At 38.0% G+C, this 25893-nt stretch overlaps 1 protein-coding gene and 1 pseudogene across 6 annotated transcripts in view; both read left to right on the plus strand.

Annotated features, from left to right (window-relative positions):
* Positions 1-25893, plus strand: part of macrod2 (mono-ADP ribosylhydrolase 2) — a 705053-nt gene that overhangs the window by 62209 nt on the left and 616951 nt on the right. The window lies entirely within an intron of this gene.
* On the plus strand, positions 18947-19063 carry LOC129416885 (5S ribosomal RNA; annotated as a pseudogene).

Below are 25893 nucleotides of genomic sequence, written 5' to 3' on the forward strand. Positions count from 1 at the left end.
CCTAATCCGAGGATATTAAGCGGGATTCCTGGGACGCGACTGCTTTCCGCTCCTTTGCTTCTTGAGGTGTGACGAGGGATGCCGGGGAGACCGGGGACGGGTGATTTTCTGTGTTTTTCATGTGGGGGTGGGAGGTTTTGGAGGGATTCTTAGTGTCTTTTGTTGGGGCAAGTTTTCACAGTTTTGGGCTTGAGTGGATGAGAATCGTGTGTCCAGTGGAGTGCGTCTGAAGTTCAGAAGGGGGCGGCGGGGCCTTCAGAGGATTAGTCTCTCAGAGAATAATCACAGGATCAGTTCTTAGATGCTCTGGAGGGGGTGGCACTGAATTCAAAGACAATCATGAGAGAAAGGGAGGAAGCTGTATTGTTAAAGTGATGTAAAGTTACATTTGCAATTCTGAATTGAGACTATTTACTGATGTATAGGGGAGTTGGCATGACATTTTAAGTGGTTGTTGTGCAGTCAAAAATTAGAACCCCATAGGAGTTGAAAAATCGACCATTTAAATAAGTTTAAAATAAATTAACATTTTACGTTTCTGTAGCTCATTTGGTAGAGAATTGCAATAGCAGTGGAAAGGTTGTGTGTTCAATTCCCAGGAAACGCATGTAGTAGGGCCGCACAATTAATTGAAAAACTAATTGGGATTACAAATACGAAATTTTTGTGTTTCACCAGCATGTTTGGGCACCAAATACTGTGATGAATCAGAGATTTAAAGATTAAATAGTTGACGTGTCCTTTAGCCATTCGTTTAGGATTTTTTACTAACATAAATCCCATAATTATTTATGTTTTTACATTTATAGTATGTATTTTTTGCATGTTTAGAATTTACCATGCAAATGCTTTACATTTGAGGTTTTGAAATGTTTAAACTTTCTGTAAAGTTTATTAACCGGCAGTAATAATCGCAATTACGATATCAAGGTTAATAATCAACAACACTGTAAAACCTAAAAGTTAACTCAACTCAAACCATTTAAGGAAACCTGTTGCCTTAAACCATTTAAGTCTGCACTTATATTTAAAAAGTGTGAACATAAATATGAGTGCATAACTGCATATGACTGAATTTGTTTAAGTTCACAGTACTCAAATGTATGTGTTTTAATGCAACCGGTTTCCTTAAATGGTTTGAGTTGAGTTAACTTTTAGGTTTTACAGTGAATTATAATTTTTTTGGCATAATCCTGCACCCTAACATGTATAGTATACATGAGAATGTAAATGTATAGCTTAAAAGCATTATCAATAAAAGCATCAAATTCATAAATTTAAACTACCCCCATGCACACTACTATTTTGTTATACAACTTACACAAAGATTTTTACATTTCATTACATTTGGCAGATTCAATCTTAGAACGGATGTGTTAAAAACAACACTTTAGTGTTGTTTTTGGGACAACACACTAAATGCGTTGTCCCAGAATCCACCCAAATCTGTGTTATTATTGAAACAACACATTTTGTGTTACTTTTAACCCGTTAACTGGTGCTGTCCCGTGAGCGCGACACCTAAGTTAACTTCAATATTTTTTATGTTAACGTTAATCTATCACGACAAACTATATATTGTTTGAAAGGTCTAAGAATGTAGTTTCCATATTTCAAAACCTTTTAGCAGTAATAATAATGCAGTAACTGTAATTTATTAATTTGTGACAAGAATATGCAGCAAACAAACACAAACCTCAGTTTTTTGATAAATTGTATGTATTAAAAATAATACAGATTTTTTTTATTTATTACAAATAAATGTAAGCTGCTATAAAAAATATATATATTTTTTCACCTCCAGACACTCCGGATTTTTTTTTAAGTGTCTTCTTTAAAACAAGACCAAAATTAGGCTTCTAGACCAATTCAAGTTATATTAATTTGAAGGTATACATCACCTTTTCACCACCCCCCTCCCACTCAAAAAGGGCTGCGCCAGTTAAGGGTTAACACAACCTGTGTTTTATTTTAACACAAAATGACACGTAATGTGTTAAAATTACACATAATATGTTAAAACCGTAACTCAAAAATTAGTGTAAAAAATGAACACATCCTTTCTATGAGTGTGGTTTTTATCCAAAGCGACTTCTTGTGCATTTAAGGTACACATTTTTCATCAGTTTGTGTGTGCCCTCAGAATCGAATGCACAACCTTTGGTACCGCTAACATAATGCTTTACTAGTTGAATTGGGTTTTAAATGGCTGCTTGTCTATAAAAAACCTTAAGTGGATTTAATGTATTTTTGTCTGTGCTTATGTGATCCAGGCCAGGGTTCTTTGAAACGTGTTTCATACATATATCATTTGAATGACAAAGCTAAAGCTTCTGTAATCTGATTTCTGTAGGCTGTAATTGGCTGATACAGTAGGTCTGGTGTCCTTATCCCTATTTTATCTGTGGTTTAATCTAAACACTCCAAATCCAAACACTGTTGTTTATTCCGACCGTGTGCTTTTGATGGATTTGCCATTAAGAGATTTAGGTCTGTGTGAGCTACTGTAAAGTCTATGAATTATTCATGACGATTATTTAGCAGCATGTGCATTTATGTGGCTCAGTTTCTGTGCTTTGCATTTAGAGATCGTCGGTCCGTTTAGTCCTGGACTTTAGTGATGTTGAGGAGAAACCATAGGCGTTCAGTTGACTTTAAATAGAAATGTATATCCTACATGAATTGTTCCCTGACTTCCTGGCTGGTGTGGTCACCTTGACTGGACCTCAAGGAGTATATTACTTCGAGTCTGGTAAAGGCAGATGCCAGACTGAATGAACCACATCTGTTCTTCTCATTCCCTTCATGTCTATTATACTAACAAGACAAAACCCGGAGAAATGTGTGGAAATTAGTTCAGCAGGTTTTTCTTTGGACAATACAGGGATGATGATGGTCTAAACCTGCCAATGCTGGAAACATTGATGTAAACGCTTTGGGTGTGTAACAACCATTTCTGCTCTTCTAAAGGTCTGTCCATTGTGTAGACTGTATATCGCAGTAGTTGATCTTTTAGATCATTGTATCCATTCATGAATAGGACTGAATCATAATTCACGTGGCGGTTGTTATTCTGTGTTTTTTCCGTTTTTAGGTGACTTACAAGCATGCACGCTTTCAACAGTGTAACACAATCACGTTCAACCTATTATGTTCAAGGCTTTGAACCGGTTCACGGAACGAAAACAAAAACCAGAAACTTTTCATGTTTTGCAAGGAACACAAACGAAACCAAAAACTTTCCAAAAATATATTTCAGAACAGAACCGTTTATTGAAAATAATGGTAACCGGTTAATACCGTTTTTTTCCGTTCTTTGACGATTTCTGTGCAATATGACTCGATGAAGTTTGTTCGTTGTTGACTCATCTGAGAAATGAGAAGCTTGCCACCAGCAAGTAGCCTACTCAAGCCCAAGTCTCTAATGCTTAATCATAAGAGGTAAATATCTACCAAGTATCTCAATTTGTTTGTTTTTTTAATACTAATTAGTGGTGTAACGGATCGCAGTTGATCCGTACAGATCACGACCCACGGTTTGGCTCGCATGAGATTCACAGATTAATACGCAAATTTAAATATGGTGAAAGTTGATGTTAACACTTACGTGATTTTAAACAATTTAACCACAAAAAGGCGCTAAAGTGAACAATTTTCTGTAGGCACAAACGCACATGCGTTTGAATGTGTCCGGTCCAACTCCAATCAAACGTGATTATCCCTATGCCCTTCAAAGATCAGAGCTCTTGATGTATAAGATACATTTGGTGAATAAAGCACTAAAAAACAACGTTATTTTCACTTTATGTGTAGCGACTCATTATGTTGCATCTTCTTCCCGAAGGGCCATTTGGAATTCGTCCTCCGTCTGTGTGTGTGCGCGTTTTTAAGTGCAGTCAACAAATGTGGGCATGTCAGAATTAAAGTTATGCCGCTTACATAATGTAGCCTTTTTTATTGTTTGATGACAAGATAATTTTCCTTAAGTCTCTATGTAGACTAATAATTTACGTTTAATAGTGGTGTAATGGATCGCAGTTGATCCGTACGGATCACGACCCACGGTTCGGTTCGCATGTAATTCGCGGATTAATACGCAAATTTAAATAGGGAAAGTTTATCATTTGTAAGTGTTTCAAAGGTTTGCAAATGTTAACATTCAAGTGATTTTAAACAGTTTAACTGCAAAAAGGCGCTAAAATGAGCAGTTTACTTTACTCACAAACGCACGTGCGGTTGAATGTGTCCGGTCCAGCTCGAGTCAGACGTAATCGTCCTTCAAAGATCAGAACTCTTCATATGTAAACTTCAGAGAGTTGCGCTACATTCTCTCATACTGTAGTTTATTAAAATACATTTGGCTAATAGAGCAATAAAAAACAACGTAAAGTTTTTATGTGGGACGACTGTGATGCTGCATCGTTTGTAATTCGCCCTCTGTCTGTGTGTGTGCGCTCGTTTAAGGGGACTCAGTAGTGCACACACGGAGAGATATGCAGTCTGTGCATATTTCTTAAAGAGACAGTAAGCTCAATTGACCTAAATAAATAAATGAAGATATTCCTCACGTGTGTGTAAAGTTTATCTCCCAAACATGCGGTAAAGTCTTTAAATCTGATCAAACTTTATGCTTTGCTTATGGTTTGAACAGCTCGTGTCTTCATTACTATGTCAACAGCTGTGGGCGTGACCGAATTAAAGTTAATGAAGTCAGCCAGGAAAAACGGTACTCTCTTTACTTCAATGCAGATTACATAAACAGGCATTATTTGTTTTTGATTATATTTAGCTTGTTTAAAAGTAGACATTTCAGGCTTTTTTTTGATATGTGTATCATGCTTGTGTGATGAGTATTCGCGGAGTTTCAATTGATTTTTGTAACGTGTTTTGAGAGACAGCTGGCGGAGACAGAAATGTCTGGATGCACACCCTGTTTATTTTCTTTATTTGACAAAAACACAAAGATCGGTTGTTATTGGGAATTAACACATATTAAAGAAGACCCTTTACCGTTTCAAATGATGTCAAACACGTAAGTGTATGATTAATAATGATGGAGTATTTTAAGTTAATTCTGCCATGATAAGGAAAAAACACGTCAAAACGCGGCGCCGCGTTTTTGGACCCCAGGGGGTTAAGTCTGTGTCATTAGTTAATCAAACAACCAAAGACAAAGAGAAAATCACTTCTGAAGCTTTAAAAAATAATAATTACATTTAATTAATAAAATATATGCAGTGTTATTATTCATTTGAGTTCTCTACCTAATAATTTTAGACCTTACTTAATGTGCAACTTTGTTCTTTTTTATATATGTTTGTAATTTCTTGATTTATTAGAATTTTCCCATACTTTTTTTTGCTGATCCGAAAAATTATCCGATCCGTGCCTCAAAAACCGTAATGTGATCCGAACCGTCAGCCTACTTATTTGTCCCACAGCTGACATGGAACGTTATTAACCGGTTCGGGAACTTAATTTTTTTGTTCTAACTGGTTCAGGAACGTCAACTTTAGAGTTGAACCGAAAACCGGAAATGTTAAAATACTGTTTCTGTTCGAAACAAACCAATTGGGAAAAAATTCTGGTTCAAAGCCATGATTGAAATTTCCCTGTAAGTGATAAATTTACTTGTACCTCTTTTAGAAGTGTGGCAACGGTGTAAATCACTGTAGATGATTAGTTATTCAAAGTAATGTGTGAGCTTGACACAATAAAATGTATGCAAGTATGCTTGTAACTTGGAAATTACATAAAAATTGGGATAGGGGAAATCTGCATATCTTCGAGCTCCGAGATGTGTGCGTGTTTGTCTGTCTTGTAAGTGAAAAATGAGTAAGATTGCCATGCAGTATTAGTGAATCATAATGAGCGCCTCAGTCCACCATGATTCACCACACAGTCAATATACAGTACCATTACATGTCAGAGTTATTGAGATGAAAATCTACTGTTTGCATTTTTAATATCTTGTAATCAACCCTGGTGCTGAGCTGTGGTCCCTTATATCACTGTGACTTTTTTGTGCACTTGTTTACTTCCTGAATATTAAGCCGACAGACTTCGCACATACACATGTCTGTTGTCACCAATGGAAGAACGAAAAAGAGTCCCTTTTACCATCATGCCTCGCAGCCATGGTGACCCAGTCTGTACAAATAGGATTGTGAAGCTCATCCGAGCATTCTGATAATGGAACGACGCAGGAAACGAACTTGACAATCCGTCATCTCCGTGCAGCCTCAATTGATCACCAATCCAATTGCTAACTGCAGAAAATTGAATTTTGAGCCCTAACATTGTTCGTTAACCACAGTGCCGAAGAGATAGCGATACAGATTAATGATAATGGCGGGCCCAGGATGGCTCTCTTTTTCAGGCTGCGAGATTTGATTAGCCTCAGACGGCCGCGGAGACGGAGATGGCCCTCCTTGGCTGTTACGAGGAAGCACTTAATGAAAGGTTTGTATGGACGACTAATCGGGGAAATGTTTGTCTGCCTCTCCACTTACTGTAGATGTCTGCCATAGACAGAGGACGCTCATACATGTGTGCAAATATACGCTCACACGATCTCCCTGAAAGTAATGTCCTTGAGGAGAGTTGTTTATTACGCTCTGGAGGTTCGTCTCTTTGCATTCTAGCCGCCCGTGATGATGTGCTGAAAAATGCTTTATGGCTTTCCGTCGTACCCTTTTCAGACTCCTGAACGTGTGAGCGCATCTTTGCGTAAACGTGTGAGCGGTAAATTAGCTTGTCACTGACATTTTAGATATTACTCATTCACTTCGAGTTGTGTATTAACCGGCCTGTGTTAGTTGAGAGTGGCGTGCCACTAATTAGTCAGCAATTTAACATGCAGAGTGATGCGTTGAGCTCTGTCCAACTGTAACCGAATTGAATTGGGTCAATATCACATGTGCAGAGACCTGGTGATAAGATACTGTATTGATGTGTAGATCATGTTATAAAAATAATGAACTATACACTAAACAAAAATCACATTAAAACTGTGATGTATTGCATGGATTATATGTACAGTCTTATCATCTTTAAAGGGACACTCTGCTTTTTTTGAAAATATGCTAATTTTCCAGCTCCCCTAGAGTTAAACATTTGATTCTTACCGTTTTTGAATCCATTCAGCCGATCTCCGGGTCTGGTGCTAGCACTTTTAGCATAGCTTAGCACAATCCATTGAATCTGATTAGACCATTAGCATCGCACTAAAAAAAATTATCGAAGAGTTTCGATATTTTTCTTATTTAAAACTTGACTCTTCTGTAGTTACATTGTGTACTAAGACCGACGGAAAATTAAAAGCAGCGAATTTCTAGGCAGATATAGCTAGGAACTATTCTCTCAAATTGGTGTAATAATCAAGGACTTTACTGATGTAACATGGCTGCAGCAGGCGTAGTGATATTACGCAGTGCCTGAAAATAGTCCCGTGGGTTACTTTCAATAGCAGGGAACTATTTTCAGGCAGTGTGTAATATCACTTCGCCTGCTGCAGCCATTTAACGTCAGCAAAGTCCGTGATTATTACGCCAGTTTGAGAGAATAGTTCCTAGCCATATCGGCCTAGAAAATCGCAGCTTTTAATTTTCTGTCGGTCTTAGTACACGATGTAACTACAGAAGAGTCAAGTTTTAAATAGGAAAAATATCGAAACTCTTTAGTTATTTTTAGCACGATGCTAATGGTCTAATCAGATTCAATGGATTATGCTAAGCTATGCTAAAAGTGGTAGCGCCAGACCCAAAGATCAGCTGAATGGATTCCAAAATGGTAAGAATCAAACTCTAGGGGAGCTGGAAAATGAGCATATTTTCAAAATGTAATGTAAATGTAATCATTGTAAAAATATTTATTGTTGGCAAACTTGGCATGAGAATATTGCTAGTTTTTTTAGATAGTTAAATGTTGCAAATATTTACTTTTTTAAAAATAGCTTTTTCATCTTCTAACACACACATACATTTAGAAAGTGACCCATCGGTGTTGTCGTTGTGACGTTGTGTTTTAATTCCACGACTTATCCTGGAGATCATTAAAGGTTTTTGTTTTCCAGAATAAATATCTAAATTCTAGGACAGTTGGGATTAAAATAAAGAACTTCAACAAACTGGCTTAGAGCATCTGTGAGATTACCAGACAATCTTTCAACTTTTCCACCCTGCAGCTTAAGAGCGTTTACTCTGATTTCTCACAGAGAAGCCTTTACGCAGCTCATGCATATTTTGGTCCGTGTGTATTAGGCGTGATGTTTAAATAGCTTGTGTAAGCAAACTTTCAGACTTGCCACTGAATAGCCAACAATTTGTTCTGTCTAAACTAGTGACATACTGACACAAAGAGTTTCTGTGTTGTAGGACTGCAGCTTATTTAACATAAATGTCTCACTTTTATTCAGCTTGACTATCTGTGCATGGACTATATTGGCAGTAGAAGGCAGCACAAAACTGAACCCCATGTCTTCATTATTATATATTTGTATGTAAAATTTTCTTTGAGTAACAAATATTGTGTTCTCTAAAAGACTCCCGAAGTGCTTTAGAATGCAGTTTTGTTCAATGCATTGCTGACATTTCCACTTAAACAAGAAGGGTGGGAAACACAAGCTGCACCTGAAATCTCTAAAATGCTGCCTTTGGATGCATCAAGGCACGTCCAAATCCAATGTGTTGTTTACTTCCTGTCTCCCTAGATACCTTCATTGTCCTTTCCCACAATTCTATGCGTGCGTGTGCTCAGGGAATGTGATTCAGGGTTCCCACAGGTCCTTGAAATCCTTAAAAGTTTGTGAATCTGGGGGGAAAAATCAAGGCCCTGGGAAGTTTTTGAAAATATACATTACATAGATACAGGTCGTTGAAAGTGCCTAAATCTATTTTATGCAAGAAGTTTTCTGGAAAAAAATCCATATTATTCCCTGTGTAGTGTAGGATAATATCATAAAAATTCTACAATTTTTAAGCAGACGTGCTGAACTATTTGCTTTAAATGCTTAAATCTTGTGTATGTGAATGTTGATTCATACCAAAATGCTTTTTTGCATAGTTGTGTTTGACACATGAAAACATCTCGTATTACGTATGTAACTCTTGTTTCCAAAGAAGGGAACGAGGCGCTGCATCTCCCTTGCCATACTTCATGCGTCCCTGTAACGCCGTCTTTGGCAATATTTCAGATAGCAATATACTTCCTGGCTCCCACGTCACCCTGTCTTTGTCGTTAAGCCTCACCATTGGTTGGATTTGATACACACATTCAGACGCACTTACTCCTGGAGGCGTCCCCAAAGTGTCACCGCAGTGACGCAGCCCGAGTTCCCTCAAAAGGGAACTGTAACAATGTATCTTAAAAGTATTTAGTCTTTACATTTAAGGGTACTGCAACTATAAACTTCTGTCACCACAACGGAAGGCCCGCCTCTCCCCTTATTCGATTGGACAATGGAAAAACGCGCATGACGTCAGAGTGCTCCTTTAAAAACGCATGCTGCGGGTGGCGGCCAAAGCGGATGGCGGCCAAAACGTTTGGCGCGCATAAACAGCGCCATAGGGTGGTTCCTCTCCTTTTATAAAAGCCAATAGCAATATTTAGAATTTGATGTGAAGCTGAAATGCATAATGTTTCAAAAATCGTTGATCTGCATTGGCGGAAGTTAGAGACTGTACATAAACATTGGATCATATTAATGTGACTTATTAATTTTAACACATTCATCGATGTTTTGAAGCACAATGGTTTACTGATATTCTTACAGGCTTACAGTTTGATACGAAGTCAAAACTTTAATTTTGACTTAAGCTGTACTTTGTATTTTATCGTATGTGATTCACTTTTTTCTGAAACATTTTTTTTTTTAAATTTACATTTTAACTGCATGTAAAAGCAACATAACATAACAGAAATATTCTGGTTTATTTAATAACATTGTTGATATCTAATGATAACAATAGATTTTAGTAAACAAAAAATGTGTTGTCCATGACATTGAATGTGCTGTTAAATCATCTGCAATGCTAAATGACATTTTGACCTGATGTAGTTGCAAAACAGCTTAATTACAAACAATTACTTCTTTAATTAGTAATGCGGGTGTGGGGGGGTGAGACTCAAATTCCCTGTTGCTAATTCCTTGTTAATGTTGTCACTTTCAAAGTCAAAGCTGTATGTTTTCAAGGATAGGACAACTCCCCCCAAACTGCCGGTTAATGGACAGAGACAAGGCTTAAGTCAGCATCTCTGTGCTGGGGGTGTGCATGCTGACATCGCAAACATTTTTGTGCGAGAAGCAGAGACGCGTTGTTGGTTAGGACCCCCACAGGTATTAAACACGTGGAGATTAATGACGCTCCCTTATCGATGCTCACCTGGCACATGATCTCACCTAAACCAACCACAACTCTGCAGGCTTAGCACAACAACATATTGCAGGTGATCATAAATGGCTGAAAAAAGCTGTATTCTGCACTCTTAAAAAATAAAGGTGCTACACAATGCCATAGAAGAACCATTATTGGATGTATAGTTTCATAAAAAACCTTTATCATCCGAACAACCTTTCAGTTTTTTGTAGTGGATAAAGGTTTTTAGACCACTAAAAGGTTAGAAAGAAATGGTTCTTTTAAGAATGTGTGACTGAATAGTTCTTCAGGGAAACAAAAATAGCTTCGTAATAAAAATGAAGGTGCTACAATAGGTTTATTTTTTTTTCAGGACTCGCATCTTTATTCTTGTGTAGTTTTGTTAATGGTTTATGAAAAGGTGGGTGTCTCATAACTGGTCCATGTTACAATATGCTTTAGCTAGTTTATACAAAGTGACAGGTGAATTTGGACAAGTTTTGTTTGATTGGTCGCACTGCTTTTAAGATCAGCAACAAAAGACGGAAATGTTATCTTCCCTTTAAAGGATTAATCAATTTTCTACAAAAAATCCAGAAAAGTTATCCACCGCCATGTCATCCAAAATGTTGATGTCTTTTTTTGTTCAGTCGAGAAAGAAATTATGTTTTTTGAGGAAAACATTCCAGGATTTTTCTCATTTTAATGGACTTTAATGGACCCCAACACTTAACAGTTTTAATGCAGTTTAAAATTGCAGTTTTAAAGGACTCTAAATGATCCCAAACGAGGCATAAGGGTCTTATCTAGTGAAACGATTGTCATTTTTGGCAAGAACAATAAAAATATGCACTTTTGGACCACAACTTCTCGTCTTCTTCTGGTCCAGCGCGACCTCACGCAATACGTCATCACGTCAAGAGGTCACGGATGAAGTATGTGAAACTACGCTCAAGTGTAGAAAAAGAGGACCGTTCTGACGTTGTTGTATGTCAAATGATACTAATTAATGTCTTTTGTGTCAGATTATTGTTTAAAATTGTCCGCAAATGTTACACGTGACCTTACTGACCTTTTGATGTGATGAAGTATTATGTGAGGTCGCGCTTGCGCATCACAGGACCGGAGGAAGACGAGAAGTGGTTTAAAGGGCTTATTTTTATTTTTCTTGCCAAAAATGACAATCGTTTCACTAGATAAGACCCTTATGCCTCGTTTGGGATCGTTTAAGGGCGCACTCACATTATCCAAACCAAACCAAACCATGCCCCAGCGCGATTGTCACCCCTCCCTACTCCCCCAGGTGCACGCACTCACACTGTACTTTTTATCGATCCGAGTCCGGGCGCGCTTTCGTCATTAAAATGCGATTGTTTTGAAAAAAGCAGGAAGTAAAGCTCTCTCTGAATACTGGAACCCACCATAATGATAAGTCTGTGTTTTTTATTCGGAGTCGTTTGGTGCGCGATTACAGACAGCCCTCTCACATGTCATCATATTGCTTAGTTGATCTGTCACGTGCGCAGCTCGGACATTCACGTAACCCCGCTGCGCGCATCAAAAGGTTTTTACGGCGGCAGATGAAGGTGAGTGGTCGCGCAGCTGACGTCTTGACCTTTTGAATCGCGCTCAGGCGCGAATGCGCTCACACCACAGCCTTTCGCGCCTGAGCCCAAGCGAACCGCGCTCCGGCCCACCTCTGCAACCCGGCCGTGGCGCGATTAACCAATCCGCGCCCGGGCGCGGAACAGAGCGATCACACTTGTCAAACAAACCAGGCTTTGGGGGTCAAACGCGCCCGAGCGCGGTTGGGTTTGGATAATGTGAGTGCGCCCTAAAGTCCTTTGAATCTGCCATTTTAAACTGCATTAAAACTGTTAAGTGTTGGGGTCCATTAAAGTCCATTAAAATGAGAAAAACCCTGAAATGTTTTCCTCAAAAAACATAATTTCTTCTCGACTGAACAAAGAAAGACATCAACATTTTGGATGACATGGTGGTGAGTAAATTATCTGGATTTTTTTTTAAGAAAATGTACTAATCCTTTAACAAGCCTGTTTTGCATGATTTTGCATGCAATGTATTTCCATGCTGACCCTATCAGGACAGACTTATTTTTGGGCTGTAACACATCAGTTGGGAAGCCATCCTGCACCTCAATAAACAGCCAAACCAAATTTTCCCTGTCTTAAAAGTAAAACGGCCAAAAGCCAAGCCCCGTACAAAGCTTGTTGTCATTCGTCGAAGTGGTGGCCTGTGTGCTTGTGTTTACGTTTTTACTACAGTGTAAATCCAATCCCCGCTTTGGCAGAGGACACGGACCGTGGGCTCGTACGGATGGCTTAGCAAGTTTTGGCTTTTCTGCCCACGGTCACGCAGAGCAGTGTTGTGCATTTAGCCTCAGTCTTGTGAGTTGTTGTCCAGTGTCCGTCTCATCGAGCCACAGGCTTTCTGCAGTATTGCCGTGGGATGCAAGTTGCACGTAGAGATAACAGGCCCAACCCAGCTGCGTTATCACGCTCTCCCTTCACGTTAATCGGCTTTCAGCACAGCATAAATAAAGTTTTAGTGTTTTTCTGCGTGATGGGGCAAGCCTGCTTAGTTAAGCAAATGCAAATGGCAGGCCAGGCAGGGTTAATTTACTCGGGGCAAACCATTCGTCATTGGCTCTAAACACTGCTCACGTCCAAATGTTTGCTCCAGTCTGAATATAAAGATGTTAAAAGATCCTTCTGCCTGAGTCCTTGCCTTTGTTTTTGGAATAAATAATAGGAAGCAGATGACAACAGCAAAGGTTTATGTGCTTGATTTATGATTTTAAGCATTTTTTGCAAGCCCAATTGGGGCCACATTGTATTTTTAGCATATTTATACAAATATTAGACATTTTTATGTCAAAAAAATATTTTTTATACATTTTTGCAATTTGACAAAAATGTCAGCTATGAATTTACTTGAGTAATTGTATTTGGCATTGAATGCACATAAAAACACTATAATTATGGTTATTTAAAGTTTTGAAAGGCTTTAACTTGCATTTATATAATTTTTAAACGTAAGTAGTTACAGTATGCCACACAGGTCCAATCAGGATTTAGTTTGAATGGAAGAATCAAGTCACAGGCATTGTTTACAGAAGCCCCACTATCTATTCTTTCAGGATAACATTTGCACTTTCATGATAAACTTTACACTTTAAAAAGCCCTCTAACCCTCTTCTCTAAGGATGCCTACATTGTGCCAATAAAGCGAGACGCAGACACAACTTGATTTAGCATGTGTAATTGTCAAAAGAGCGCCATAAACAGAAGTTGCTCATCACCGCTCATGAATATGCAACAAATATTCATTGGAGTCTGCTGTTAGATAGAACAATGAGATTTTAGCTCATGGCATGCTGGGTAAAGGTTAATGACTCAATGAGTGAATTCAACTATTAGCCTATTTTTTCTTTCGAAGAAGATCTTGACCTTTGCAAGGCTGTGTCACAGCAGTTCTGATATCAATGTTACCCATGCAGTCGCAGTTTTCTCAGTAAAATTGATATATGGACTGCTCTAAAGGGATCAGATGTATGGAAATTATGTGATTGTTCTTTTTCTCACTAGTATGTTGTTGATTATGTGATCCCTGCGTAAAGAATCCTGTGTACATGCATCGCATTATCAACAGGTAACAGTCTACATTGTTTTGTTTCTGTCTTAAAAGTGCATATTTTTTATTTTTCTTATCATAAATGCCAATAGTTTTACTAGATAAGACCCTTATGCCTTGTTTGGGATCGTTTATAGTCCTTTGATACTACGTTAAAAAAAACTGTTTCGTGTTGAGTTAAGTATTAAATGTTGGGCTCTATTAAAGTCCATTAAAATTAGAAAAATCCTGGAATGTTTTCCTTAAAAAACATAATTTCTTCTCAACTGAACAAAGAAAGACATCAACATTTTGGATGACATGGTGGTGAGTAAATTATCTGGATTTTTCTTTTAAGAAAATTGACTATTCCTTTAAGTTAAGTTACACTACCCGCAACAGGACAAACGCCATTGTCTGAGACAACGTACACTGTTAACCCAGATATTGTCTTTACTTAAAATATTAAGTGATGTATACTTCATTGTTTGTGTTTTGAAGCCAAAGCTTAAAAAAGTTTAGTTGATTTAACTTTTAAGATTACAAAATCCATGAAACTCAAACACACTAAAGTAAAATTAACTTATAATTATTAGTTCATGTTGTGTGGAATACCCATAATCCTTTGCGCCTGAATATTTTGACTATTTTCTGCTTTTTCACAGAAAAAAAACTAATAAGAACTTTCACTACTTAAATATTTGTTAATAAAATGTCAAATAGGTTCAAGCTCTTATATTATTGATGTTGTTTTGTTGGAAATTATCATTTTGTGATGTCAACGTTCAGTGACCAGTGTTTCCGTACATGGACCCTGTTCAGAAAATTCTATTGTATTTCTTTCCACAGTACTGACAATGTATGTTAAAAACCACAATTTTGTGTGTGTTTCTGTGGAGAATCATGTTTATTCAGTGATTGACTTAAAGTCAGTCATTCATTTTGTGTTATAATACCATTTATAACATCAAAAGTAATATAAAGTGGTAAAAACTAAAGTTATATGCAACGAGTTTCTTTGCAAATTTCTAGTAATGTCAACTAATCAGAAGAAATTAAAACATTTGAAGCCTGATTTATAGTCGTGCGTAAGTGTGTAGGCTATCCGTAGCCTGTGCGTAGCTCTGCGTAGCCTGACGTGCACCTCGCAAAATTTTTAACAGCGCGTCAGTTCTACGTGGACCGCAAGCGCTGTGATTGGTCCAGCAGAACCCCTCCCGTCAGGTAAAAAAAAACTGCGTCATAGGTATTTCCGTTTGCGACGGTGAAAACAAAGATGAGCCAAGTTGAGGAGTGATTTAACTCAAACTGCAACAAAAGCCTCTGTTTATTTACTTCTATCATTGCTGGTCTTCTCAAATTATACACAACAAGTTGCTGTTTCTTCTTCGTTTGTGTGTTAACTTGCCAAGCTTCTTCTTCTCTGACAGCCGCGCTGCTACTGTGGTTACACGCGTGGATACTGCCTAGCAGCAGTTTGCGGGTGTGTTTGCACGTCGACGCGGAGGACGACGAAAAATTATAAATGAAAACCGACGCGGAACCTACGCCGTCGCGGCTACGCCGTAATACCTACACACGACTATAATGAGCCCTTAAGTCTATTTAACTTAAACATATAAGTTGTTCTAACAGCAATTTTAAGTAAACTTTACTTAAAGTTGTGAAGTAATCATTACTTAAATCTTTAAGGGCAACAGTTTTGCTTCATTTTTTAAAAAGTAAACTCAACTTATCCGGGCTTACAGTAGTAACAAAATGCGATCATAGAACAGATTGTCCGTTTAGAACTACTGTAAAAACATGAAGGCGTGAAATGGCGACTTCCATGTAAGGGGACCAGCAGTGTATGTAGATTAAACTGCTCATTCTAAGGTAAAAGAACAATAAGGTCTTTATACACCACTAATAATATAGTTACATATTGTATATTATATTGCATTTCTGTCAAGAGATCCTTCTAAAAATCCCACATTGCACCTTTAAATCACAACACCTGAGCAAACTTGGCTGTGATGGATTTGGCTTATTTCTTATAAGTCACACCAATATGAGTCTTGAATTTGTTATCAGGAAAAGGATGTTGTTGTGCAGCACTTAACAATTACATTTTTGCACTTGGCAGACACTTTTATCCAAAGTGTCTTCAGAGCATTCAGGCTTTACATAGTTTGTGTGTTCTAACTAGGATTGAACCATGCCTTATGTGCTGCAAACACATTGCTCTCAGTCAAGCTTGATTAAAAGCTATTGCCGCTTGTTAACAGAGCTTTTAATATCAATATACAACTGTGATTAATGCGCTTCTTTAAAATACTTGTATGTTATCTATATATCTATATATATATCTATATCTATATATCTATATCTATATACACACACCCATATATATAAATATATATATTTAGGTGCAAAGGTGTACATTTTGAACAGGTACTGCTGCCCCAGTAATGGCTAAGTACCATTTTTGACCATTTTCTTTGTGTTTACTATGTTAGATGCAGAGCTGTTGTGATTTATCTGTAAATAAGGCGGCATAAGCCTATAGTTGACAGTTTATTTAATATTAATTTTGCAACTATTTGCTGTGCCAATTGAGTACATGTTTTCTGTATGATGTGAATTCTTGATGAGGGTGATGCAATGTTAGATGAAGAGTATTGGCCATCTGAGTCCAACTCTGATTCTGTCAAGGTTATTTCTTGAATTTATACACCCTCATTTCAAGCATTTCAACCAGACAGATGATCTTTTGACAGTTTGACAGCTGTACAATTTGTACTACTTGAAGCTACCAGGACAGGAATTCACAGAAATCTCTTCATATATATTTTGAGTCTATATTCTGTTTTTCATTTTATTTCATCAGACTTAGTCTCTGTGAGAGATACAAATGTTAGCTCACATTCGTTGAATGCAACCTCCCGCTGTGACCCAAACAAACAAGGTATTATTCAGCCCTTACCATCTCTGTCTTTATTCTTCCCAGCCCTTAATCTACGATGAATGATGGGCGATTGCCCGCCAGGCATTTTGGATGGTTTCCACAAGTAACAATCTCAGGCCTTTTTTCCTACATGTAACAATGGTATCTCTGTGATTAATATATAAATGTGCGTATACCTCATACTTTTACCTATCTTTTTGCAACACTCTTCCTATGTTTTGACAGGCTTGTCTTAAAGATCCTCAAGGGCAGCCTCAACCTAAAACCCTTTTAGCAGCAGCTCTGAAGTAATATGGTTGCCACTATATGCTTTATTCATAATAAGCACCACAAGCACGCTGAGGTTAAGTCAGTATGCCCCCTGTCTAAGATAGTCAGGAGTGCTTTATGTGCGGTCTCTCTGTCAAATATCTGGAGGTTGTTTTTTCACAACCTGTCTCCATTAGCAGACCATTAATCTGAGGGCATGAGCTCAAGGCCTGACTGTCGGTCAGTTTGCATTTTAGTCGACCTCTCTTTCTCTTTGTCACGACCCCTCCTGTCACCACTTTTTACCAGCTCATAATGCACTTCAGCATTATTCTGAAACCTAGTAAGCTGTCTACCTAGACACCATATTAAGGTATTTGTTACAAATTAAATATGTAAGAGTGTTTTTTTTGTCAAGTCACATTCATAATACCAGAATGTGAGCATAGTGATAGAGACATGCTAAATGACAAAGTGAAGGTACTTTGCAGAATTTAATGAAATAATCATATATTTCTAATGCTGGGTACACACCAAAAGATTTTTTATATCTTATAAGATTTACAAACATGAGGATAAAAAATCCTAGATTTAACTGTTTTGCTCCTATAGTGTGTGGTGCAGTGTTGGGGGTAACGCATTACAAGTAACCTGCATTACATATAAAGTAACACATAAAAAGAGTAACTCAAAAATTAATGTGTATTTATAAAGTAATGTGAGTTACTTTTCAGTTTAATTAATTAGATGTAAAAAACAATGTACTGCATTAAACTGAACGTATTAATGTAGAATTACACACTCCATGCGTGAACATTTTCAGTCAGAAATGGAAATGGCAGACGAGAGCTTGACATTTTTGCGATGGTAATATGCAATTTCTCAGTCATATAAAACACCTGCAGAGTAAGAAAAAGTAACTTAAAAGTAACGTAAGCATTACTTTCCATGAAAAGTAACTAAGTAACGCAATTAATTACTTTTTTGGGAGTAACTTATTGTAATGCATTACTTTTAAAAGTAACTTTCCCCAACACTGGTGTGGTGTGCCATGATGTGTCGAAGACTGCACACCACATCTGAACAGATTTTCAACTTGACTGTGAACACAGGAAATCTAGCAAAATCTAGCGAGACTTCACAATAAGTATGGCGGACGATAGGAAACATTTTTAATGATAGTGTTTGGAATGATTTTCACAGAAAATTCAAGGAAAAAAGTAAAGGGTTTGGGTGAAGTCGTGGAGACAGCAGGAACATGCTTTGTACAAGTTCACTTTGCATCAACTTCACTTTGTGCTGCGCCATGACTGCTTCTGTCTTCCATTATCTCGCTTTCTGATTGGATATCATTTCATTTTACGTGATAATCTCAAGAGCGTGCGCGTGTTTGTCCTTGGGGTTCCCCCCCACACATCTGGAGTTCTGATCGTAAATATTAAACATGTTTTATATTTAACATGCTCCGTCTGAGCCGATGGTGTAGTGGACAGTGCTCTGACATGTGGTGCAGACGCACTTCCGGCGACCCGAGTTCGATTCCCGGCTCAAGGTCCTTTGCCGATCCCATGCCCCTCTCTTCACCCTGTACCTTCCTGTTGTCTCTTGATTACTGTCTGTCAAATAAAGGCAAAATGGCCCAAAAAAAAATTTTTTTTTACATGCTCCGACGTAGTAGAACCATCAAGATTGGGACATAGCTAGGATTGTCGGAAGGGGGGAAATTAGACCAACATCAGCCCAATTATCTTTTGGTGTGTACGTCAGCAGCCATATCACCCTGTAGCCCAAGAAAGCTTGCCCACTGAAGCTAAGCAGGGCTGAGCCTGGTCAGTACTTGGATGGGAGACCACCTGGGAAAACCAGGTTGCTGCTGGTAGATATGTTAGTGAGACCAGCAGGGGGTGCTCACCATGTTGTCTGTGTGGGTCCTAATACCCCAGTATAGTGACGGGGACAAAAAAAGCACCGTCCTTCGGATGAGACATTAAAACGAGGTCCTGACTATCTGTGGTTGTTAAAAATCCCAGGATGTCCTTCGAAAAAGAGTAGGGGTGTGCCCTAGCATCCTGACCAAACTTACCCGTTGGCCTACTAATCATTCCCTCACACTAATTGGCTATATCACTTTGTCGCCTCCTAAACTGGTGTGTGGTGGGTGTTCTGGCGCAATATTGCTGCCGTCGCATCATCCAGGTGGATGCTGCACATAGGTGGTTGAGGAGAATCCCCCTTTTTTATATGTAAAGTGCCATATAAATGTGAAAAATGATGTATTATAACACACATCTATTTGTATAAATGTTCCTAGAGCATTATTTTGGAAAGATGCTAATGTCAAACTTTGTTATTATTACTACCAGAGTCGAGTTTGCTGCATGCGCGAGTAGTTTTATTTGTGTGGTTTGTGTGCAAATTGGGGTTGCTGACTCTGATTGGTCACTTTTGAGGTTTAATTTTGCTGACTCAAAAGGCAAGTGCCTTTGCACACAGTACATAGTAAGGTAGCCAAGCTCACTGCTTTTTCGAGCAGTGGTACGTTGTAACATATATCCACTCCGAAGCAGGCAAACTGAGATTTAAATGGCCTTTTTTATTTACATAGCACAAAGCCCAAAGCTTGCCCGAAGCCACCCTGAAGCTAGGTTTGTTCTCGAGTTCGATCCTGACACATTTACTATGCTGAGCAGCGAACGTGACGCGCTTCATTTTATTCCAGCTAGCACACCACACTTCGGCAAACTTGAAGGTTCACTCCCTTTCAAACTAATTGACTTTAATTCGTCTTTTCTTCCCTCCTTAATTATAGGCTGAAAATCCATGTCACAGCAAGTGTCATTTAAAAAGGTATTGCCCAATAAAAAACATGAGTGAGACCGGTGTTAATTAATATTCATGCTTTATGATGTGTGATACTGGTCCTCTGAGGCTTCCGATAGCCTTCGGCCATTTAGCATCATATGGTTAGCACTGATCTACTGACCAGGGTAACGAGCCTTGTATCCTTCGGGTCCATTTCTTTACCAGCCTCCATTTCAGGGGACATTATCTTAACACAATGGGTGCATTTATATGTCCGGTGCTGAATAAGGTTTTAAAGGGATTTTCATTACCCCCTTTTTAATATGTTGAGCATGGTATTTAGTGTCTTTCTTTTTCTAAATGACTCATTAGAGGTTACATTATGACCTGCTTTATTGACAATATTTCCTTAACTGATGCTTTTTGCAGTTTATTCCCCCTTGGTTTGTCCTTTTTAGTGACTATATTGATTTTTTCATTTTTTTGCCTAGAGACGCTTGTACATAATTAATTTCTGGGCAACAATATTATTTTTTGGTGGCTGCTACTTCTAGGACGACTTGGCATGGCACAAAAAGAGATTCCAGAGTAGGGTATTTTGGTTAATTTTTGCATATAAGACCTTTTTTATTCAAACCCACACTTCAGTCTGTGGCATTCGAGGGTAAACAATTACAGCTTGCCGCAACCCAAAATTCAAATGAGGGTTTCATCAAACCTTTTTTTTTTTGTTGTTAACTCATGTTCTTTCATTTCAAACGGAGTTTGATGTTGTGGTAATTTAGGTCTGGGGTAAAAGTGCTTCTGATGTAAATGATAGCTGCGCAGACAGACAGCCGTAGCCGACGGATTCAGCCACAATTACTCGGAAACTCTGCCTGTCTTTTCACCTCTCTGTTACTCCTGAGCGCTTTACGTCATTCACTGTGGGATATTTAAGTTGTGAGATATTCACTCAAAGATTAAGTGCTGCTCACTGTTGGGTTGCCTCATCTTTTTTAATAACACACTGAGGTCGTGGAGTCAGTCCATTTGTCCTATTTCTCCCTGCCTTGAAAAACCAGCTCAAGGTTGTGTTTGAAATGCATATCTTCAGGCCTTGTAAATAAATTGCCTTTAGAAGTATCTTCTGCGTGCTTTGGTTTAAAGACAAGGCTTTGCAATGCAGACTTTTATTTTACACGGTGGGTCATTATGTTTGTGGTGGTGCGTGTTAGCTTTGTGAATTGGTAAATTACCACAAATGAACACCAACGTCACGCCATCTTGTCGGTGGAATAAGACATGTCAAATTCCATCTTTGGTACTTTGTGCCGTTGGAAGATAAATCACTTTCTTGTATCTTTGTCAGACTGATTAACCTGGGTGAAGGTTGTGAATGCTAGATATGTTTGGTAAAAACCATTCTCTACTTCAAGGCATTTATCTTTTATGTACTGAAGAGACAAATGAGAGAGTTCATTTAGTTGAATGGATTTTTATCATCACTGCGTTTTAGTCTCTAATATAAATATTAGTCTTTCACTCTATATTCAGTTTTTTGTTAGAAAAAAATTCTTAAAGGGAAAAAATAATTGCGTAATTTTTTTTCAATATTAATTAATATTTAGAGGTTGCTCAAGACCTTTGAAGTTTAACACATTTGTGTATTATGTGATACTTTGTGCTAGCATGTATAATTGTTTAATAATATATATGGCAGTAATGGACTTATTTGACCATGCTCCATGCAATTAAAACTCTTGTTTTAGTTGTGATATGTCTTTCAAAGCAAGAAAGCAATGTGAATGAAGCACAATAGACAATATACACTGAAGCAAGTCCGCTATATAGTTACTTGGATCAGAAGAGACTGAAATAACTGGAATAAGCTCACATTGTGTGTGTTGTGCGTTTTTAAAGGGGACAGTTTTTGCAAAAATATGTGATTTCGGAAATAGTCAAATGCTTTGAGCAACCTCTAGATATTGTAGGAACAATTCAAAATTTTGCAGTGTTTTTATTGAGATCCTAAAACATTTGGGGGGTGAGAGTTGAACATTTAAAGGGGTGGTTCAATGGTATTTCATGTGTTCTGACTTATTAACACACGTATAGAGTTGTTTCCACGTGCTAAACGTAGGCAAAGTGTCAAAAAAGTAGTTGGGCGTGTTACAGAGTATTTCTGTGCCGAATTCACTTCGCCAGGGTTCGTACAAGTTTCGGAAAGTTTTTTCCGATTACGGGTCCAGCTGACGTTTCAGGGGTACGCTATACGTTTCACTTATTTTTATGGGCACTTCCCCCGGAAAACCCTGCCCACCCGTCAATCAGCGGGAGACACTAGAACTTACAAACATCACATCATGCGACACAGCTTTGTTTAAATTCAAACCTCAACAATGGCACGAACGAAGAAGTATGTTTTTGGATGTAAGGAGAAGAAAGCCAGCCTTATGGAAACAATGGATATAGTTTATTATCCGGGGTAGCAGCAGAGTTTTTTCAGTGTGTGTTGTTTGCGCTGGATTTCATTGAAGTCCCAACCAGGTCATGAGTTGCATGCGGTATGTTGGAAATAGGCATGTGCATATTATATAAATGACACAAACGTGTAGTGAATCATAAGTTAAACAGTGTTGTATAGTCTTGCATGACTCTACTCGCTACTCCCGCGGTAGTAACTCCTCCTTTTTCATTTTTTCGTACGTTATCGGAAAGATTCGGTAAAGCTAATCTTTCTTTTATAAATCTGAGTAAACTAAAGACTCTTCGGAGATATAAAGGATTTAATACTACTCTACAGGTACCCCTTATTAACATTAGAAATGCAGAAACAGTACGTGTGTTATGTAAGCTATAAAAAATAATAATAATTTGACCCATTATAAGGAGGACCACACTAGGACGGTACTCATTAAAAATGTGCTGATATCTATCATTTATATACCATTGAAGCCAAATTACCCCTCTTTAGATACAAAGATCTACTTTTTGAAATCTTTATTATCTTTATTTCTACTTTTGTGTCTTTATTTCTGAGAGTGTGCAGGCTTTGCAAATGTGCATCTTGGCTGTGAATTTCACTTAGCCACTTTTAATGATGGTGAATGATAACATTATGAGGTCATGTTCGATTCGTTCCTCTCAAAGGAAAAGGTTTGAGGTCTAGTGCTTCTCTCAGTAATGTACTTTTGAAGCACATAAAATTAATGATTTACCTAATGCGTGAATATTCATGATCAAACAGTTCTTTTAGAAGAAATCACATCTTTTAAAAGTTGTAGCATTGCCTTTTATCATCCAGATCTGCTTTAAAAATAAGTTTTGAATGAATTATGTTTTAATCAATTCTGTTAGGATCTCACGGGGCGTACCTTTCTTCTAAGGGCTTTAATAATGACTGCACTAGCAAACATTAAGATATTGACTTATGTCCTCTAGAAGCCTTTGGAATGGGCTTTTAATGGGAAATATCTGCTCGCAGGGCGTATTGGGCCTAAATCATTGCTGTGTTTGATGGAAAGCTCTTTGTTCAGTAGTAATTGTATGAGTTTCCGTGGACCTCCCTTGTCATAAATTAGTGATGACCATGTTTGCTGAAATGGGTTGGAGATGGATATAACAGTAACTGATCTCACAGCTTTTTGGTGGGTTGAGCATTCACTTCTTCAGTGTGCTTGCCACTCTTTCGGTAGCCTAATGGATCACAAAGCTCTTGAATTTGGCACAGTGAGAAACCCCCATGAGGCCTTTTGATGGAAAACATCCTTGTGAGGCCGCAGTTGGCGTCTGTGCACCTTTCAGACGCCACAGATTTACCACCGCCTTTTAACAGATCCTTTTAATGGAGTTATGGAGGGTATTACTGAAGGTGTTATGTCTTGTGTTGGAGAATTAAGTTCTGTTGATGTAGTCTAAAATTTATGTGGCAGTTTTTGAACTTGGTTCAAAACCCTGTTGAGAATAATTTTTACGAAATCTTTCCACCAAACCAAACATTTCAGTATCATATTTTTACTGCAGCTCAAGCGACTCAATGAAACCACACTGCCTCCAGGCAAAGGTCAACTATATAATACAAGGAAGATTTTACATGAAAGAAAAGGGTGTTTGTCAAACGTCACAATAGAACTGTACAGAAGCATATTGTTTATTCTCTGCGATAATATATATATATTTTTTAAAGCCAAGCTTCAACATGTTCCCAAACCAAAACTGACTTTTAAAGATAAGAAATATTACCTCAAGAAATATTAACTGAAGTAAAAAAGTACGCCAGCTAGCCCTGGGCTCTCCTATAACTACTTGATTTATCTGTTAAGACTAAATATTAATGATCGTCTGCCAAGTTTTCAACGTTTGAGGCAGAAGAAAAGAAGAAATAAGACTTTCGAATGGAATTAGAAAGTTTCTCTTAACTTTTTTTCTTCTGATTGAGTTCCCAAGGCTCTGTCTCGCAGTCCCACTGCTGGCTCTTTCTGTCGACAACTCTAACGTGCCTTAAACACATCAGGCACCTTGTCATCTCTTCCATCTGCGCACTTTGTTATTTCCTGCCCTCTGTTGCTGTTGTTGGCTCCAGTGCCTGTTCCCAACTCGCTACATCTGTTGTCGTTCTCTCACCCCTAGTGAAGTGTGACCTCACACTTTTGTTTGTGTGGAACGAGTGTTTTTAAAGAGCCTTTGCGCTCCTATTGGCTGTCGCTGTCAGGTAGGCCCGACATGTTACAATAGAGATTGCCGGATTGCTGGAAGCCATTAATTCCAAGTATCTCTGGAGAGGCCCGTAAATGGCGGACAGTCAAGGTTGCGTATGTTCTAGTGCGACCTGCCAACAGCGTTCGAATTAAGGTTTTATAGACATTTTTATTTTAAGTAACTTTGTGTGTGTGTTCGTTTCTCTCCGTCTGGGGATGCAAAAAATTAAGTTGCACTTTACAATTTATTTTATTGCACTAGATAACACATCAAACCAGGTGTCTTCTGCAAGTAAATACATTACATTACTTTGTTACATTTTGTTTTTTATTAGCTGGCCCTTAAATTGCTATGTTTCACTCGTGTTTACACAGAATAACTGAAAGTATACACTGTAAAAAAATTCTGTAGAAATTACAGTATTACTGGGTATTACTGGCAACTAGTTGCCAGTAACTTACTGTGTAGATTTTACATTTATGTTATTTACTGGCAACAGTTTGTTCAAAGTTAAATGAACATAAAACAATTTCAGTCTTTATCGTCTACAGTAAGTTACTGGCAACCAGCTGCATAATTACAGCACATTTTTTACAGTGTAGTTTTCTATAAATGTGGTGCACTACGTTTGAATATTTGTGTCCAATTCATTTTAAGCAATATAGTTATTTTTTATCATTTGTGAAAAAACCCTTTGCACTAAAATGTTTAAGTTTAATCAACTTGAATTTACAATTCTTGATTAGTGAGCAGTTGCTATAAATGATAAAAATCAGGGTTTCCCGCAGAAAATGTGTTAGTTTAGGTGGTAGGGTTTGGCGGGTGGGCGGGGCCGGGGGAGCGTGGCAATCAAATGGGAGGGGCGTATGTGTCATGATGAAAACAAAAATATTTTTAATTAAAACACTCAAATAAAACTTAATTTTGAAGAAACTATGACAGAACACATATTAGATTATTAATTAATTCAATGTTTTTAACAGATGGGAATAGCTGCGTGATAAAGTGAAACTAAAGGGTTAATAAACACAAACTGAAGCAGATGTTGTAGAACGTCTGGCGAACGATAATAGATAGTGCGAAGATTGTAAAAACTGATTATTTCCCTAGCTAGCAGGTTGTGCAGCAAATTTTCTTTTCTTTTTGGGCGACCTAGTTAAGGCAGTAGGGTTTCCCAGGCGGGCCACCCGAACTGCAAAGTGCTGCGGGAAACCCTGAAAATAAAGT

The sequence above is a fragment of the Misgurnus anguillicaudatus genome, chromosome 11 (genome assembly GCF_027580225.2).
Source record: "Misgurnus anguillicaudatus chromosome 11, ASM2758022v2, whole genome shotgun sequence".
NCBI classification, from domain to species: Eukaryota; Metazoa; Chordata; class Actinopteri; order Cypriniformes; family Cobitidae; genus Misgurnus; species Misgurnus anguillicaudatus.